Source organism: Taudactylus pleione, unplaced genomic scaffold, assembly GCF_031769625.1.
Source record: "Taudactylus pleione unplaced genomic scaffold, aTauple2 ptg001477l, whole genome shotgun sequence".
Classification (NCBI taxonomy): domain Eukaryota; kingdom Metazoa; phylum Chordata; class Amphibia; order Anura; family Myobatrachidae; genus Taudactylus; species Taudactylus pleione.
This window is the reverse complement of record NW_028285875.1, coordinates 1,564,826-1,582,565: the sequence shown is the minus strand read 5'-3', so window position 1 is coordinate 1,582,565 and position 17,740 is coordinate 1,564,826.

The following is a 17,740-nucleotide window of genomic DNA, read 5'->3' as shown; positions in this document are numbered from 1 at the left end:
TCTGTTGACGCCTCTATGTCTGAGCGAGCGAACGAAACATGCGCTTGCTATTTTGTAAAGACGCCCCCTGGCCGTTCGCATCATACGTCATCTCCGCTATTTATTAGATTAATCGAGTACATCGAAAGGCTGCTGAATTGCTCGCAGTGCTTGTGGTAGGTTTTACTTCCCGCAATCCCTGCGTGCAGTTCAGGCTAAAAGGCAACCAAGTGATGTGGTCGATGACGCTGCTTTGTTAATTATGCACACCCATTAAACACTCGTTTTGACCGTTTGGCACGCCTGCGTTCGGATCTCCACTCCCCATTTTCAAGCATCTTTCCCTGTTACCACCCACAAACGCCTCATTCTGTCACTCAAATTAGCAGGCCCTCGCTGTTTTGCGAGCGCATGATTTCCGACCGCAATGACTGGTTGGCGCATGCACATTATGACCCATACGCATGCGCAGATGTGCGAACATCGCTTGGAACGAACGAGCGGCCGCTTACGAGCGGCTCTGAATCAGGCCCACTGATCCTTATGTAGAAAACAAAGTCCATGCACTCTCAGAAAGGAAGGCAATCTCTGGGCGAAGCATGCAGAGGTCAGCTAAAATAACTGGGCAAGGAACAGTGATTCCTTCTTCCTGTTTCATCCAGTATGTCTTCAATGTCCATGTTAGTGTATAATATAATATCTAAAGTCTGGATTCCTAGCTGCTCCATAGCAAATGCTGTTCTTACCCCCCGGGAACCTTCTGTAAGACATTCTGCAGCAGCTCAAAATTAATAATTAATGAACCAAAATAAATTCACGGTTATTCTAGAACAAAGACATGTTTTGTGGACAGTCTAGTTATATTTATTAATGAAAAAATGTGCTTATTATTAGTACCAAAATATTTGTACCTGCAAAAAAGGATGGTTTAAGCTGATCGGTTAAACTCCTTTTATGAGATTATTATGACCTCACTGCTGATATCTGCACACAGTCACTCTGAATAGAAAATGCTTCCTGTGCTTTGAAGATTTAGAGGCAGATTAAGTGAAGGCATTGCACGTATGTGGGTGGCATTACAGTACGTCATGCATTGCACTTTCTGTGTGAGCAAACAGTGACACAAAACACCCCAGTGAACACAACAATTATAAGTGAGAGCCCACTCCCTTCTCGTGATGAAAGCCTTGAGAGCAGCTACACGCAATAGATGTGTTTAAAGTTACCACTGATCCTGACACTGCCCCTATATCTAAATTTTGCAGAGCGTTGGCCAGCCTTGGTATATGTTTCTTATCCGAATCACATCGTTTGCAGCTAGTGATGGGGTGAGACCTCGCCGGCTGGTTTTGATGCGCTATCCAACAGGCTTGGTTTTCTCTCAACGGCCTCAGTGTTGCAACCTGGAATCAAGATGTATTACTTCATCTGTCCCCGGGATCAAAGCTGTGCCTGAAAGAATTATTTATAATAAAACACTGAAAAAGAACAAACACATAAAATGTAAGCGTGCGAATGCCTTAAGTGGCAAAATTATTGCAAATGCCATGCATTACCTGCAGTGTGCCTCGATAGATGATAAAACCAATTACCTTAAGAAGTAATACAAGATTAAAAAAATTGCAGTATATGAAGTGTCAGACATAGCGATTTTAATTTCACATGTTACTGCTTAACACAGATAAATAATTTTTGAAGCGAGAGTCAATCCTTCTTGTGACACAAGAGTTCTGTAATACTGTACAAAAGGAAGACAGTCCTGGTGCCTGTGTAATGCATCTTTTTGATGATTTGAAGAACTTGATGGATTTGAATCCAATGTTGAAGAATTGATTAACTTGATCAATTTGAGACTGATGTTTAAGAATTGAAGAACTTTATTGATATGAGTCCAATATTGATAAATTGATGAACTTGATCGGTTGGGGATGATGTTGATGAATTGAAGAACTTAATTAATATGAGTCTAATGTTGGATGCATTATGTGAGATTGATGGTTGGAGTTATTGGCTGGAACCGATAATGGCTGTAAGAACAAGTCGCAGTGGTAAAAACCAGACTGGTGTGCAAGATGGTATAGGAGACTTGTTTACCAGATCTAGGATTTGGATATAACGGACTTTGGGGGTCATTCAGACCCGCTCGCGAGCAAAGGACGCTCGCAAGCAGGTCGATGTTGCCCCACTGCGCATGCGCCTGACGGAGGGAGCTCCATCGTGCGCATGCGCGAGACCCGGATCCGCGGGTCTCGCACCAAAGGGGGCGTGCTGTCGATGTTGATTGACAGCACGCCCCCTTTGGTGGGCGTGCCGGAGACGTGGCTGCCAGACGGAGGCGTTCCCATGGGAACGCCTACCGTCTGAAGCCGGCCCCACTGACATCACTAGTGATGTCAGTGGGAGTGATTTTGGCTCTGATAGAGCCAAAATCACTCCTGGACTTGAGGCAGCGAGACCCTACCGCAGGGTCTCGTCGCAAGCCCGATGGTCGCGATGGTCAAAGACCATCGTGACCATCTTTTTGGCCGCTTGCATATGCTGTGGGTGGTCACCCACAGCTATGCGAGCAGCCAGGAGGCCGCTCCATTTTCAGGTAGGAGGGCACTGACTCAGAGCGACCGCTCTGGTCAGAGCGTTCAGCTCTGAATCAGGCCCTTTGACCGTTCATATACAGAGTACCTGGGAGCTCAGCACTGAGCTGTAACTTCAGCAAGAAGCAACGTTGTACTGGCAACAGAGGCCAGTCAGAAAATGGAATTTATAGGGGAGGATCCCCAGGGATTGGATGCGCTGCGATCAGCTGGTCTGGGAGCATTGCTCTGAGTGTAGAAGAAGCGTCAGGTGACAGAGTGCAACATGGCTTTGCCCATACTGTTGTTTAGGAGGGAACTCTGGAATGCACCGAGAGGTGAATGAAGCATATGCGGTGAGGCCGCAGACTGAGACTGGATACAAAACCACAAAGATGATCAGGAACACAGGCAGGGCAGTCCAAGACAGAAACTGTCAGGATACCAGCTGACGGACACACCGACAGGAACCAGTATTGCCACGTGAGGTGTAAACTAAGCGACATGGCACCGGTACAGACAAATAAAAGATCCTCCACCAATGAGCTGTAGGTGCACAGATTTATAGACAACTGACAGCTGGACACTGCACGTCTATCCGGCAGACCCAGCAGCACCCGTGGCTGCCCGGAGTCTTGGTCCCCTAGCAATCGCGGGCGCCGGCTGGTGACCAGGTGGTTGTCAGACGCTGTGGCTGGCTGATACAGTGTTATGGAAACATGGCGGCTTGTGACAGGTTTGTTAAATTTTGCATGCCTTTTTAATATAAGATTGTGTGTGTTTGACAGGCAGTCAGGGCCGGATTAAGGTCTGTGGGGGCCCCTGGGCAAATGTGTAGGGGCCCCTATCAATAAAAGTTGATTGTGTATGTATATATATATATACTGTACATACTGATGTGCCCAGCTATAACGTGGCATCACAGCGCTATCTCTCACGCCACGTATGGCGCGCCTCACACCACGCCATGAGTCGCGCCACAAAGAAAGTTTATTAGTGAAAAAAGTCATTACGTGTAATACAACATTTTGCCCACCAGATGTCACTTTTCCTAAACTACATAGCGCATGCGTCAGATTTCATTAAGTGTAATACAACTTTTTGCCCACCAGGTGTCACTTTTCCTAAACTACATAGCGCATGCGTGTGATTTCATGATGTGTAATACAACATTTTGCCCACCAGGTGTCACTTTCCAATGTACCGTACGGTATGTTCTGTATCACCGGCCGATGATTGTTTGACAGAAGCTTAGACATTAGACTTTACAAACTACAGAACTCTATTAATGGGTGAAGCGTGTGGCCTAGCGGTCTAATGCCTAGTCTCACTGCTTCTCCTCTCTTCTTGTTCCGTGGGTTCGAGACCTTGAAAATACAGTATGTTTTTTTAATTTATTTTTAAAATCTTCACTTAAAATATTCAGTATTCAATACAGTACATGTGGAGCGCATGTCTGCCCAGTGCTTCGGGAGTCAAACAGCGAAACTAGGATTTTTATTATTGTACATACAGTACTGTACCTTAGAACGCAAACTTGCGTCAATGCCAGCGCTGACATGAACGCGGACATTATAGTTATTTATTATGACCATCAAGTGGCAATGGGCCCTGTTAAAGAAACTGGTTTCTGTATATCAAACTGACTGCGCGTTTAAACCGCAAAATTGCGTCAATGTCTGCGCGTGCCCAGTGGTCGGATTTTAATCACAATGGAATGTGTGCCCCATGTCCAGTGGAGCCAAGCCATACATTAAGTTGCGCTATTTTATGGCGCATACCCAGTTGTCTGTATTGCCAACAGTACTGTTGAATTTTCACACTAGTGCCATTCTGCACTGTCCGCTGCGCACAGTATACACAATAGTAAATTCATTACTACAGTACATAAGGTGCTACAGTAGTGGACTAACAGCAGTTTGTAGGGCAGATGCAGAGCGCAAACTTGCGTCAATGAAAATGCTGTCTTAGACTTGGTAACATTATTAATTTAATATGTTTAGTAACTGATAGTTGACTGTGTATAAGAGAGGGGTCTCTATAGTACAAACTGACTCGGCGTTTAAACCGCAAAATTGCGTCAATGTCTGCGCGTGCCCAGTGGTCGGATTTTAATCACAATGGAATGTGTGCCCCATGTCCAGTGGAGCCAAGCCATACATTAAGTAGCGCTATTTTATGGCGCATACCCAGTTGTCTGTATTGCCAACAGTACTGTTGAATTTTCACACTAGTGCCATTCTGCACTGTCCGAGACTTACAGTACCGCACAGTATACACAATAGTAAATTCATTACTACAGTACATAAGGTGCTACAGTAGTGGACTAACAGCAGTTTGTAGGGCAGATGCAGAGCGCAAACTTGCGTCAATGAAAATGCTGTCTTAGACTTGGTAACATTATTAATTTAATATGTTTAGTAACTGATAGTTGACTGTGTATAAGAGAGGGGTCTCTCTAGTACAAACTGACTCAGCATTTAAACCGCAAAATTGCGTCAACTGTCAGCACAGTTTGCATTGTGGTAACTTATAGCCAGTTCTGATGGGTTACGGTACAAATAGGATCTCTGGCTTGTGCCCAGTGGCGGGGTTACAATGCATTGCCAGTGGTGCTGCGCCATAGCCATACCCTTGTAGCGCTATGGCTATGTACTGTACGCCATGGCGTACAGTATGGAATATCATACTGTACAGTACCAGGTCATGATTCACACACAGTGAAAGTGTGTTATTATTACACTGACTGTGTAATAACAATATTAAAAATAAAAAGTGTAACCTTGACTGTCTAATAATAATGAAAAGCTTCATTATTAAGCTTCCTGGTTTCGAACCCGGGTTGTACAGACGTCTGCAATGTAGAAGTACGATTTCTTACCTCTACGCTACAGACGCCTGAGTACTGTACGTCATCGTATGGTACTGTAGATGTCACATAAAGTACTGTAGAGGACTAGGAGAGACTTGTGAGCAAGGGCTTAGGTGATCCGTCTTGCTTACACTTCTCTCCTTATGTTCGAGACCTTTATAATTTAATGGATTTTTTTAATGTTCACTATAGTACTGTAGTTCAGTCTTGTTATCCAACCCTTACAAAAATCAATCTATTGTACTGTATATGTGCCCAGCTACAGTACTGTAGTTTGTACAGTATACCGCATTGTTGCGCGCTACACTGTGGCGTATTGAGTCTCATAGCACTGCGCATGCCCAGTTGTCTGTATTATACGGTACTTATAACTGTAGTTGTAAGTACAATACGGTAGACATTGTAGTGATTCCCTGACTCTAGGAACTACAGTACAGTAGATGCAGTAGTCTATGGGGCTAATGCCTAGCCCTACTGCATCTACCATTTTCTTGTACCGCTGGTTCGAGACCTTTAAAGTACATACTTTATACGGTAATTTTATTTTGTTTTAAATCTTCACTAATACAGTACATTATCCAGAAATTCTGGTATTTCTATGCCACAGTACTTTGACCAAAAAGTCTAACCTTGTTAATAAAAAATAAAAAGTGTAACCTTTCAAGCTTCGAACCCGCAAAAGGGTTGTACAGGCAGCGTAATGTATTGGTTTGATTATTTACCATTACACTACAGCCGCCTGCAATACCAAGTTTGCACCTGGCTTGAGTGTTTCCTACAATACTGTACGTCATCGTATCTCAGGCGCATGCCCAGATCTACTGTATACCCATTTAGCGCTTTTTTTTTTTTTTTACTAAACTCAGTACATTTTATATATTAGGGGTAAATGTACTAAGATGGTAGTGCTATTAAGTGATTTTGCCCATAGCAACCAATCTGATTCCAGGTATTACTGTACAGTATCTTCTAGAAGGTGCTACTGTAGATAAATGCTAAGTACAGTAGAATCTGATTGGATGCTATGGGCAACATACAGTACAGTAACTTCTTAAATAGAACTCCCATCTTAGTAAATTTACCCCTACAAGTTTCACTTTTTCCCCCCCAATTTTTTTTCTTCCACCCCCCAAAATGAAAGTGAATTTTTAGTGTGTTCTGACTTTTTAAAAAAAAACTTACGCAGTTTACAGTACCTTTAGGGGACGTTGAAGGCTTCCCGCAACATTGCACCCCAATTCACAAAATTTTTCCACCTGCTATTCATACAGTAGGCGAAACTTTTTTACATACTGTCTTACTGTACATTGCATTGACTTCCCGCCTACAGTAGGCAGAAAAGCTTTCAAATTGAATACAGCGATAATTTCACGCCTGGCAAAATGACGTAATCATACAGTACAAACACCAATTGTATAAATTAATGACAATTTTTATTTAACCTACTGTAACATGCTTTACAGAGGGGGGGGACTTCTTTAGCCCTACTGGGGGACCGAGGACTACACAAAAAGAGTTGGCTTTTAATTTAAAATCATCACTGGCACTTTTGGCCTCAGATTCAGAGTTTCACCTATACCAGGTGCAGACTCTACCGTGCATCAGAGTGCACCATAATATAACATAAAAAAAAAAATACATGAAACAAAACAGTATTTGGGTGCCCCAGATGGAGGTGAACACCAGCTGTGTGAATACGATAACAGAGCACTAACATTACCAAAAATCTCACCTTATCCTGATGTCGAAGGGACCGCCGCTCTAACCATACAGTAGAAGCCTGTCTCTCAATTCATGGTGCACCCATTACTGTATGTCTGCAACTATGGATGTGGATGTTGAAGCAGCCACTACTATTGTAGTGTATATGAACTAAAGGAACCTGAAAACTTGAAACATCTGCATTACAAATGGCAACATCAAGGAAGTTAAACCCCTCCTCCACATTACAAATTATATACAGTACAGTATAAGCTACATAGCAGTTGCTTGACCATTTTTTTCGATGACAACTGGTAAGACTCTATGGAGATGATCAATATAATTGTTACACTGGGCACGTGTCAATACTGTTCTCCAAAACTTAATTATCTCATCCAAAAGTTCCTGTTTAGTTGTTGGTTTCACATCAGACCTGATGAACCTCTTCAACTGGGCCCAGACCATTTCAATGGGATTCATGTCCGGTGACCTACAGGTAAGTAAAAATAAAAAAAATATTCAGTCACAGTACTGTACTTTAGTATAAAGTGTACTAGAATAATTACTGCTTGGTACTGTACATACTTTTTGGTACAATAAACAGTTAATACAGTACTATAGGACAATACTCACTCTGGTGGTGTGCGTTCCCAATTTATCCCTCTCTCTTCCATGAATTTTGCTGAAGCCGAATGTTTGGGATCATTATCCTGGAATAATCGATGTCCTGATGGGAAGCATTTTCTCACAAATGGCACCATACAGCAATCTACTATTTTTTCTTGGAAGAAGGTCTTATCCATGATGCCTAAAGAGATGAGAAATTGTCAGTAACAAGCATACACTGTACAGGACTGTAAATAATTTATAAAACAAGCATTACTGTACCTTCAAAAATATAGATCGGTCCTGCACCCCAACGAGATATACCTCGCCATACATGGATTTTTAATGGATGCTTCGGACGTGGTTTAAGTGAGAGATGTGCACGGTGTCGGAAGGACAGTATTGAGAACCTCTCGAGAGAAACCGAAGTTTCATCTGTGAAAATGACGTCATTAAAATTCTCTCCACTCTCTATCCACCGTCGTGCTTGTTCAACTCTCTTTACTTTATTAACATCCCTTATCATGGGATTTATCCTATGAAATAAAAACAAGTTTTAGTTTACTGTCATGTAAAATCAGTGCATTATTAATATACAGTATATATATTTTACAGTATGTACAGTACCTTGTAGGTCCAAAAGTCCATCCCAGTTCCTTACGCATCCGTTTGATGCTGGAACAGGAGATATCCAGGTCACATTCTGCTTTTAGAATAAGTTTTATTTGTAAAGCTGTACGCTCATCATCCTCACAAATCAATTTGTGCACAATCTTTTTGACGCTCCTACGGTAGAACACATACAGAGCATATAGCAATTATTGGACAGTTAGTGTTGAAATTGGAACACAATACAGTACCAATCTAGCAACATACAGTATACTGTAATAAAAAAAGGTTTATGTAAAGTACCTACCATGTGCATTTAGAAGGAAATCTATATCTGGTCCGCGTTCTCTCAAATGCATGATAGCGCACAGTCTGTAAACTAACAAGAACACCACACTCTTTCAGCCAGGCATGGATCTGTCGTGTTGTTTTGTGTTCTTTTTTCATGCTTGCAATTATCTTGCTGATGGCTTTGCTGATTTTTGCCATGTTTGACGACAAAATCTGTGTAAAGAACAAGAGAAATACATTACAGTACTGTTGCTGAGTATACAGACTGAGTACAGTATACAGTACATACAGTAATGTAATGTTCAGTATCTTAAACACAGGGGGTTATTACATTCTTACTGTACATCAGCCATAACATGTACAGTATAACCAGCTAGTAAATTTCATTTTGCAGGCTGTGTTTAATAAATGATAGTTTTGAGCTAATTTGTGATATATATTTCCCAATTTAATCTCACATCAAGCTTTCACACAGTATGCCCCTAAATACGCAAATATGCATCTACAGTACTGTATGAAGGAGACAAACAGGACAATAAACACAGCAATATTGCGACTGAAACAAAAATGGTCGCCGAGCAAAACAAAACGGTACCGTATATGCATTGAAAAGTCGCTGCGCAAATCAGCGTCTAACACAGCAAACTGCAAAATGACCGTGAACCTAGCAAGCTCCCATACTTACAGTACCAGCGGGTTGATACTGTAGGAAACAGCTGTAGAAGCTCACGGTACAGCAACAAAGGTGACTCGGAAGTCAGGCAGAGTTGCAGAGGTAGATCACGGTAATGAGCAGCAACAACAGCGACTTAGAAGTCAGGCAGCGTTGCAGGTAGTAGTACAGTATCTCAAGGGTTCGTACTGTTGATACGTGCCGATGAGACAATCCGAGCAGCAAGTCCGTACAGTTAAGTAGCAGATTCACAGTGTGGATAGCTAGTGCGGTCTGAGATGCTCTTTTATGCTACCAGATACAAAAGAATTCCTTCCCGCAGAAAATCTGGCCTCTGATTGGTGTATTTGAAATATGCACTTCCTTGTGGTCCAATGGCATGGCAGAGTTTCGGCGGCAAGGAGCGATACAGTGCTGTAGAAAACAATGTGGTGTACTTTACTTACGCGGCACGGAGATGCCAGTGGGGGTGGTGGTGTTGTAGCCGCCGAAGGTGTTAGGACTGTGGACTAAGAACAGTTTTCATCAAAACCATTTGGAAACAAATAAACTGTGTAATGGTGCGTACACACTACACGATATGCTCCCTGAGTCGTCCACTTTATCGCCTAGTGTGTACACACCATAAATCTTGAACAGAGCCTCTATAACAACAAAAAACAAACACAGACAGAGGGAGAAAAAGAGAGAGGGAGGGGGAGAGGAAGAGAGAAAGAGAGAGAGAGAGAGACTGACAAGGGTAAAAAAGGAGAGCGATACAGTGCTGTAGAAAACAATGTGGTGTACTTTACTTACGCGGCACGGAGATGCCAGTGGGGGGTGGTGGTGGTGGTGTTGTAGCCGCCGAAGGTGTTAGGACTGTGGACAAAGAACAGTTTCCATCAAAACCATTTGGAAACAAATAAACTGTGTAATGGTGCGTACACACTACACGATATGCTCCCTGAGTCGTCCACTTTATCGCCTAGTGTGTACGCACCATAAATCTTGAACAGAGCCTCTATAACAACAAAAAACAAACACAGACAGAGGGAGAAAAAGAGAGAGGGAGGGGGAGAGGAAGAGAGAAAGAGAGAGAGAGAGACTGACAAGGGTAAAAAAGGAGAGCGATACAGTGCTGTAGAAAACAATGTGGTGTACTTTACTTACGTGGCACGGAGATGCCAGTGGGGGGTGGTGGTGGTGGTGTTGTAGCCGCCGAAGGTGTTAGGACTGTGGACAAAGAACAGTTTCCATCAAAACCATTTGGAAACAAATAAACTGTGTAATGGTGCGTACACACTACACGATATGCTCCCTGAGTCGTCCACTTTATCGCCTAGTGTGTACGCACCATAAATCTTGAACAGAGCCTCTATAACAACAAAAAACAAACACAGACAGAGGGAGAAAAAGAGAGAGGGAGGGGGAGAGGAAGAGAGAAAGAGAGAGAGAGAGACTGACAAGGGTAAAAAAGGAGAGCGATACAGTGCTGTAGAAAACAGTGTGGTGTACTTTACTTACGCGGCACGGAGATGCCAGTGGGGGGTGGTGGTGGTGGTGTTGTAGCCGCCGAAGGTGTTAGGACTGTGGACAAAGAACAGTTTCCATCAAAACCATTTGGAAACAAATAAACTGTGTAATGGTGCGTACACACTACACAATATGCTCCCTGAGTCGTCCACTTTATCGCCTAGTGTGTACACACCATAAATCTTGAACAGAGCCTCTATAACAACAAAAAACAAACACAGACAGAGGGAGAAAAAGAGAGAGGGAGGGGGAGAGGAAGAGAGAAAGAGAGAGAGAGACTGACAAGGGTAAAAAAGGAGAGCGATACAGTGCTGTAGAAAACAATGTGGTGTACTTTACTTACGCGGCACGGAGATGCCAGTGGGGGGTGGTGGTGGTGGTGTTGTAGCCGCCGAAGGTGTTAGGACTGTGGACAAAGAACAGTTTCCAGAGAGTTTCAAGAGAGAAAGAGAGAGAGAGAGAGAGAGAGACTGACAAGAGCCTCTCTTCCTCTCTTCCTCTTCCCCAGGGAGGGGGAGAGGAAGAGAGAAAGACAGAGACAGAGAGACAGAATGAAAAGAGAGAGAGAGAACAATGCACTGTACTTACGCAAACTGTCACTGGGGCTGGGTGGGGGTATGGTCTCTGGTGATGCTGTTGAAAAAAATTACAGTACAGTATGTTACAGAAAAGAGAGAAGACGTTGGAGATGTTTTAAGAGAGAGAGAGAGAGAGAGAAACACAGGGAGACAGGGAGAGAGAGAGAAAGAGAGAGAGATAGGGGGAGAGGGCGAGAGAGAAAGACAGGGAGAGAGAAAGAGAGAGATAGAAAGAGAGAGAGAGAGAGAGAGAGCGAGAGAGAGAGAGGGGGGAAGGGAAGGAGAGAGAGAAAGAGGGAGAGGGGGAGAGGGCGAGAGAGAAAGACAGAGGGAGAGAGAGAGAGGGGGGGAGAGGGAAGGAGAGAAAGAAAGAGGGAGGGAGAGAGAGAGAGAGAGAGAGAGAGAGAGAGAGAGAGAGAGAGAGAAAAACAACGAAAGGTTTACTGGATTCGCTGCTGTCCAGCTCCAGAATTACTATATGGAGGTGTTCTGCATAAAAAAAATAATAATGCACTATTGTACAGTACTCAGTGGGAAAGTAGAGGGTAAACATACTCAACTGTAACATTACTACAGTATACAGTATACTGTACTGTATTACAGTACAGTATTAATACAAAATGTCCTACAGTATAAAACTGTATACAGTACTTGCTTGGCTGGGGAGGGGAGTCTGGGTCCTCCTCTTGCCCTGGGGAGGGCTGAGGCACTTCAATGTCTTCAACTAAAATACACAAGGACAGAAACAATTATTGTGTAAGGAGAAGACGTTGGAGATGTTTTAACAGAGAGAGAAACAGAGGGAGACAGGGAGAGAGAGAAAGAGAGATAGAGAAAAAGAAAGAGAGAAAAACAGGGAAAGAGAGCGAAAAAGAGAGAGAGAGGAAAATTAAAGAGAGAGAAAGATAAAGAGAAAGAAAGAGGGAAAGGGAGGTGTACTTTACTTACAGGGCAGGGGGCTTCCTGCAGCCTCCACATCAATGACGAGTCTGTCTGTGTGTACAGTATAAGAAAAAAATATATTATACAGTACAAAAAATCAAAAAGGTAGTAGCATGACACTATTGTGTCCATACTGCAACTGTTGTAATCATTACCACTGTCATTAGAGGAGGCTGGAGATGATGGGGTGGTGGAAGTGATGGTGGAGGCAGCGGTGGTGGCCGCGGTGGTGGCGCTGCTGGGGCAGGGGGGGCTGCTAGCCCTGTGGGGAAAAATACATGTCGTCATTAAGGAGCATTTGAAAACAAGAGTTCAGACCTCTATTCCAAATTGGAGAGGGATTACGGTACAGTACTGTAGATGGCCTCAGTAGTGTGTACTGTACTTACTCTGAAAATTCAGCCAACTGGGCCCGGCTGCTGGCAGTGATGGGGGTGGTGGCAGTGATGGTGGTGGTGGTGGCGGCAGTGGTGGCGCTGCCAGGGCAGGGGGGGCTGCTCGCCCTGTGGGGAAAAATACATGTTGTCATTAAGGTAGATGGCCTTAGGGAATTAGCTATTGATTAAAATACAAACCAATACAGTATACTGTAGTACATAAACTACTGTAGTCTGTGAAGCTGGCATTGGGGCCAAAATAAAACAGTATGGTACTGTACTGTACTATATATAAAAAAATATACAGTCCAGTAAAGTACTGTATGACCAAGTGGTGCAACGTTACACATAGGCTATGTGGGTGGCACTGTCGCCACCCCACGAGCTTTACAAGATGGCACATGCGCATGACACTGGAGCCCGAACCCAGCGGAGGACCCCGCTGAGGACTTTGCGAGACCTCGCCGGAGGGGTAAGTACTGTATGTACTGGTGGAATTTTCGTTTGTATCACAGTGATACCAAATGAAAATTCGCCCTGGTATTTCCCTTCTTTTGTACTGTACTGTAAATGGGGCACAGAGTGAAAAGTGATAAGGTGCCAGCCAATCAGCTCCCAAATATCATTTTTCAAACACAGCCTGTGAGATGACAGTTGGGAGCTGATTGGAAACCCCTGAATCTGTCCATGACGTACAGTAATAATGTCAGACTTAAAGGGGGCAGGCCCAGCACAGAAAAATAGTGTGTACAGTACTGTAGGTTAACAGATTTTGTCGACAGACATTAGAATGGTGGATCAATCAACTTGCCTTTTGTTACTAATTTATTAATCAAACAAGCCATGTCGAACAATAGTGTGTAACCCTTTAGTCCATGTACAGTACTGTAGATTTAATCAGCCTGTCAATCAAATGTCTGCCAGTCATGTCAGTATGTGTTAACAACTGTCAGTCATCGTCAGATACTGTACTATCCAACACCCTACAGTGCAGTGTACAGTAATGTACAGTATGTCAGAGTCGTGCATTGTACTGTATTCGTTATTGTACAGTATACTGTAATTCATGTGATTATACAGCAATGCTGTACTTACTACGAATTATTCGCCTCCGAATTCGCTGTAGGCGAGGCCTGTCCCTCCGAAGCAGGTCACACCACCTGCGCTGCAGTGAGCGACCTGAGCGGCGAATGCCATATTACCTGTAGATTTCATTACTCGCGGCTCTGTAGGCGAGCACTTTGTCTTGGTTAGTGGCGAACGCTTGGTCCCGCCACTTAACCAAGGCAAAGAGCTCGCCGGACGAGTAGCATCTTGCCCTGACAGAAGACATTTTGACTAACCAGTGACGCATGTCGTACATCGCACGATGCACGACGCACGACGCACGCCGACACTAATTCTCTTGTTACGGCAGGAGTCTGTGGTGCACTGTAATGTAGTCATAACCATAGTGGCAAAGTCAGTTTTGAATATTCAGTACAGGCACACTAGTTGTCCTAGCAGACGGGGGATGGTGTCTTTGGTAATGGTGACAATTCGTAGCATTTTTCAGGACACTAGGGCAGAGCTGACTGCTTACAGTAAATGGATTAACAAAGCTTCCTTTATTATGGTAGTGTGAGGCTCTTGGCTTGCTTTGGGGGAAGGGACCTGATGCACTGTGTATGACTCTCGGCCCACTGGGCATGCGCCAGAAATCCCATCGCAACCCTCCTACTGGGCATGCGCCCGCCAGAGATGGAAATGCAACAGAATACAATACTGTACCGACTGCAGTAATACAGCCAACTGCGCATGCTCAGTGATAGCATAGCGCTACATGGCGTATGGCTTGGCGCCACAGATCCCATTGTAACCCCCTCCATTTCTAATCCATCGCAGCCACCGTAGCGCCAACCGTGTAATACAGAGAGCTCTCTCTCCTACAGATCCCACTACTACCGTACTTAGTGTGCAAGGTTGGAGCAGCATCACCAATGTCATCAGTTTGGGATGCAACGCTATTTTGTACCCGCATATGCGTTGTCGCATGTTTGCGTTTTGCGGTTTCTGGGCGCACCATAGCCACAGTATGAAATCACTATTCAGTGAAATACAGTACAGTACAGAGCCCTACAGTGTCCAGAGCAGGCAGTGACAAAAAAAAAATATACAGTAGGGTACAGTATATTCTTTTCCAGGGATCGAACCCCGGACCATAATTCTACCAAAGTGATCACCTAACCACTAGCCCACATGACAGCTACAGTACAGTGAACCACAGAGAGTGGCCTCATCCTTGTGCACTCCTCCCGCTGCTGTTTTTAATTAAAAAAAAAAAAAAGTCATACTGTAATGCATCCCATATCAGTGAAAGCTGTGCGTGCATCTAATTATTGTACAGTATCGGTTATACCGTGACAACAACTCCGGCAACTTCTCTACTATTCAGTTACTGCACCGTACCGTATGTACAATACAGTATGTGCAGTGATTTGTACAGTATATTATGCGACATTAAAAATACAGTATGGGTTGTGCGTTCATGCAAATGCTATGAATATGATAGACATTCAGTACAGTGGAGCACTCGCCACCCAGCGGTTAAGCACTATATTACATGCAATTACAAAAGTGGAGCACTCGCCACCCAGCGGTTAAGCACTGTATTACATGCCGTACCATATCCTTCGTTGAAGAATACCACGGTATTCCACAAGTCCATGGCGTGACTCAGAGGCCTGCATGCCACGCCACAAGTCCGTGGCGCGACTCACGCCACGCCATGAGCAACAAAATAACTGGGCAGATCTGTATAATGTATGAAGGACAGAACACACATAGGAACAGGATGGGGAGGACAGTATATACATAGGTGGACAGGGAGGGAGTACTATATACACAGGGGGATAGGGAGGGGAGGTCTGTATATACACAGGGGGACATGGAGGGAGGACTATATACACAGGGGGTTAGGGAGGGGAGGTCTGTATATACACAGGGGGACAGGGAGGGAGGACTATATAAACAGGGGGATATGGAGGGGAGGTCTGTATCTACACGGGTGACAGGGAGGGAGGACTATATACACAGGGGGATAGGGAGGGGAGGTCTGTATATACACAGGGGGACATGGCGGGAGGACTATATACACAGGGGGATGTGGAGGGGAGGTCTATATACACGGGAGACAGGGAGGGAGGACTATATACACAGGGGGATAGGGACGGGAGGTCTGTATATACACCGGGAGATAACGAGGGGAGGTCTGTATATACACAGGGGGACAGGGATGGAGGACTATATACACAGGGGGATAGGGAGGGGAGGTCTGTATATACACAGGGGGACAGTTAGGGGAGACAGCGCACAGTAAAAGATAGGCCTGTGATATTTAAATATGTCACCTTTTTCCTCCTCCTGCTGTGGCCCTCTCTGTCACTTTCCCGTGGCTCCGCTACTTTCTCTGGCTGCCTTCCTTGTGGTCCTGGCCGAAGTCTTTGTGCTGCTCTCCAGGCGAGTCCGGTTCTTAGACATGGAGAGCGGCTGCACATTGGTCTGAGCCGTCCAACCCCACTTCTTGCTTTACCGCACAGGCCGCGATGCTGAAATCACCCTGTGACTTCTGGACTGCCTGAGCCACTAGCGCTGTGGCCGCTGATGCTCAGCTGTCTCTCCCCGGCTGGGTCCGGCTTTAGCTGAAGGGGAGCAGTGCTCAACCGGCCGGCATACCCCATGTAGTCGCCAGAAGCAAGAAATGTCACGCTTTTCAATGAGGGGGAAGAGCTGTAGGGGCAGAGCTACACAGTGATACACTGAATGCCAAGGTCCACTGTGCAAAATGCCGAGAGGGGCGGGTTTATTTGAGGTCCCCAGCAGGCTCCGTTCAAAGAAAAAAAAAATGATTAGGGAGATGTGGACGGGGACAGTGTGTGGGGGCCCCCTATATGTGGGGGCCCCAGGACAACTGCCCCTGTCGCCCTGCCTATAATCCGGCCCTGCAGGTAGTGTATATTACTGTACTTTACTAGGGGCACTCATGTTCATTTGTATCTTGCAATACCGTCCATCACCAGCTTCTCATCCACGCATATAGGTACTTTTTCCTGCAGCTTCTCCACAGATACAGAGTAGTATCATCAAATCATATAATCATATAATTACTCTGCCTTAAATCCTTATGCCTGTGCTTTGCTGTTAAGATTCAGTTTCTATATTAAAAATCTCATTGGGATTTTGGATGCTTGTAGTTTAATAGTGTTTTCCAAGTCTCCGATTTACCTTTTTTTTATAGTTAAATTAGTAGTGTAATCCAATCAATCAATCAATCAATCCAATCAATCAATCAATCAATCTTTTACATGGCTTCCATTAAATACTCTACCTCCATTTACCTGTCTGCCACTGCAGAGCCGCTATGTTTCATAGATGTGCTATATTCTTTTTTAAGCTGTCATGTGTTTGTGCCATTGCTAGGTTGCTTAGTTTAGCCAGTTACAGAAGCTCGTTACAGCCTTTGGTCAATATGGGTGAAAACTGAATACAATATTGTGAGCTGTGAGGTGGTCAGAATTGACTAGAAATGGTTGGAAATTAATGTTATTGGCTGCCGAAAGGTCTACAGTCTCTGCTGTCCGCCGCGATGCACTAAAGCCTCCATCTGCCCTCTCCAGCTGCCCTGTCAGTGCGTCTCCTCACCTCATCAGTTCTAAAGTCCTGCGGCAGTACCATACGTAGGTACTCAGGGGGTTCCTACTTACATTTTCTCTGCATTAAGGACCTTCTTACCCCATAAATATTCATTTACAGACATCATGCTATATACTGTATATCCATAGGCTATATATAGCAAAATATTAAAACCCAGTTCTAATACACAGTTCCTCTATAATGAATATAATTAGCTTCTGGGATATTACAAATCAACCCCAATATGCCATACATTGACCTTTTGTTCTTGCTCTTAGGTTTCAATATCATTTAAATAACTTTTCTAAATACAATTCTCCATCTAGTGTATGAAAAAAAGAATTGCTAAAACACGCAAA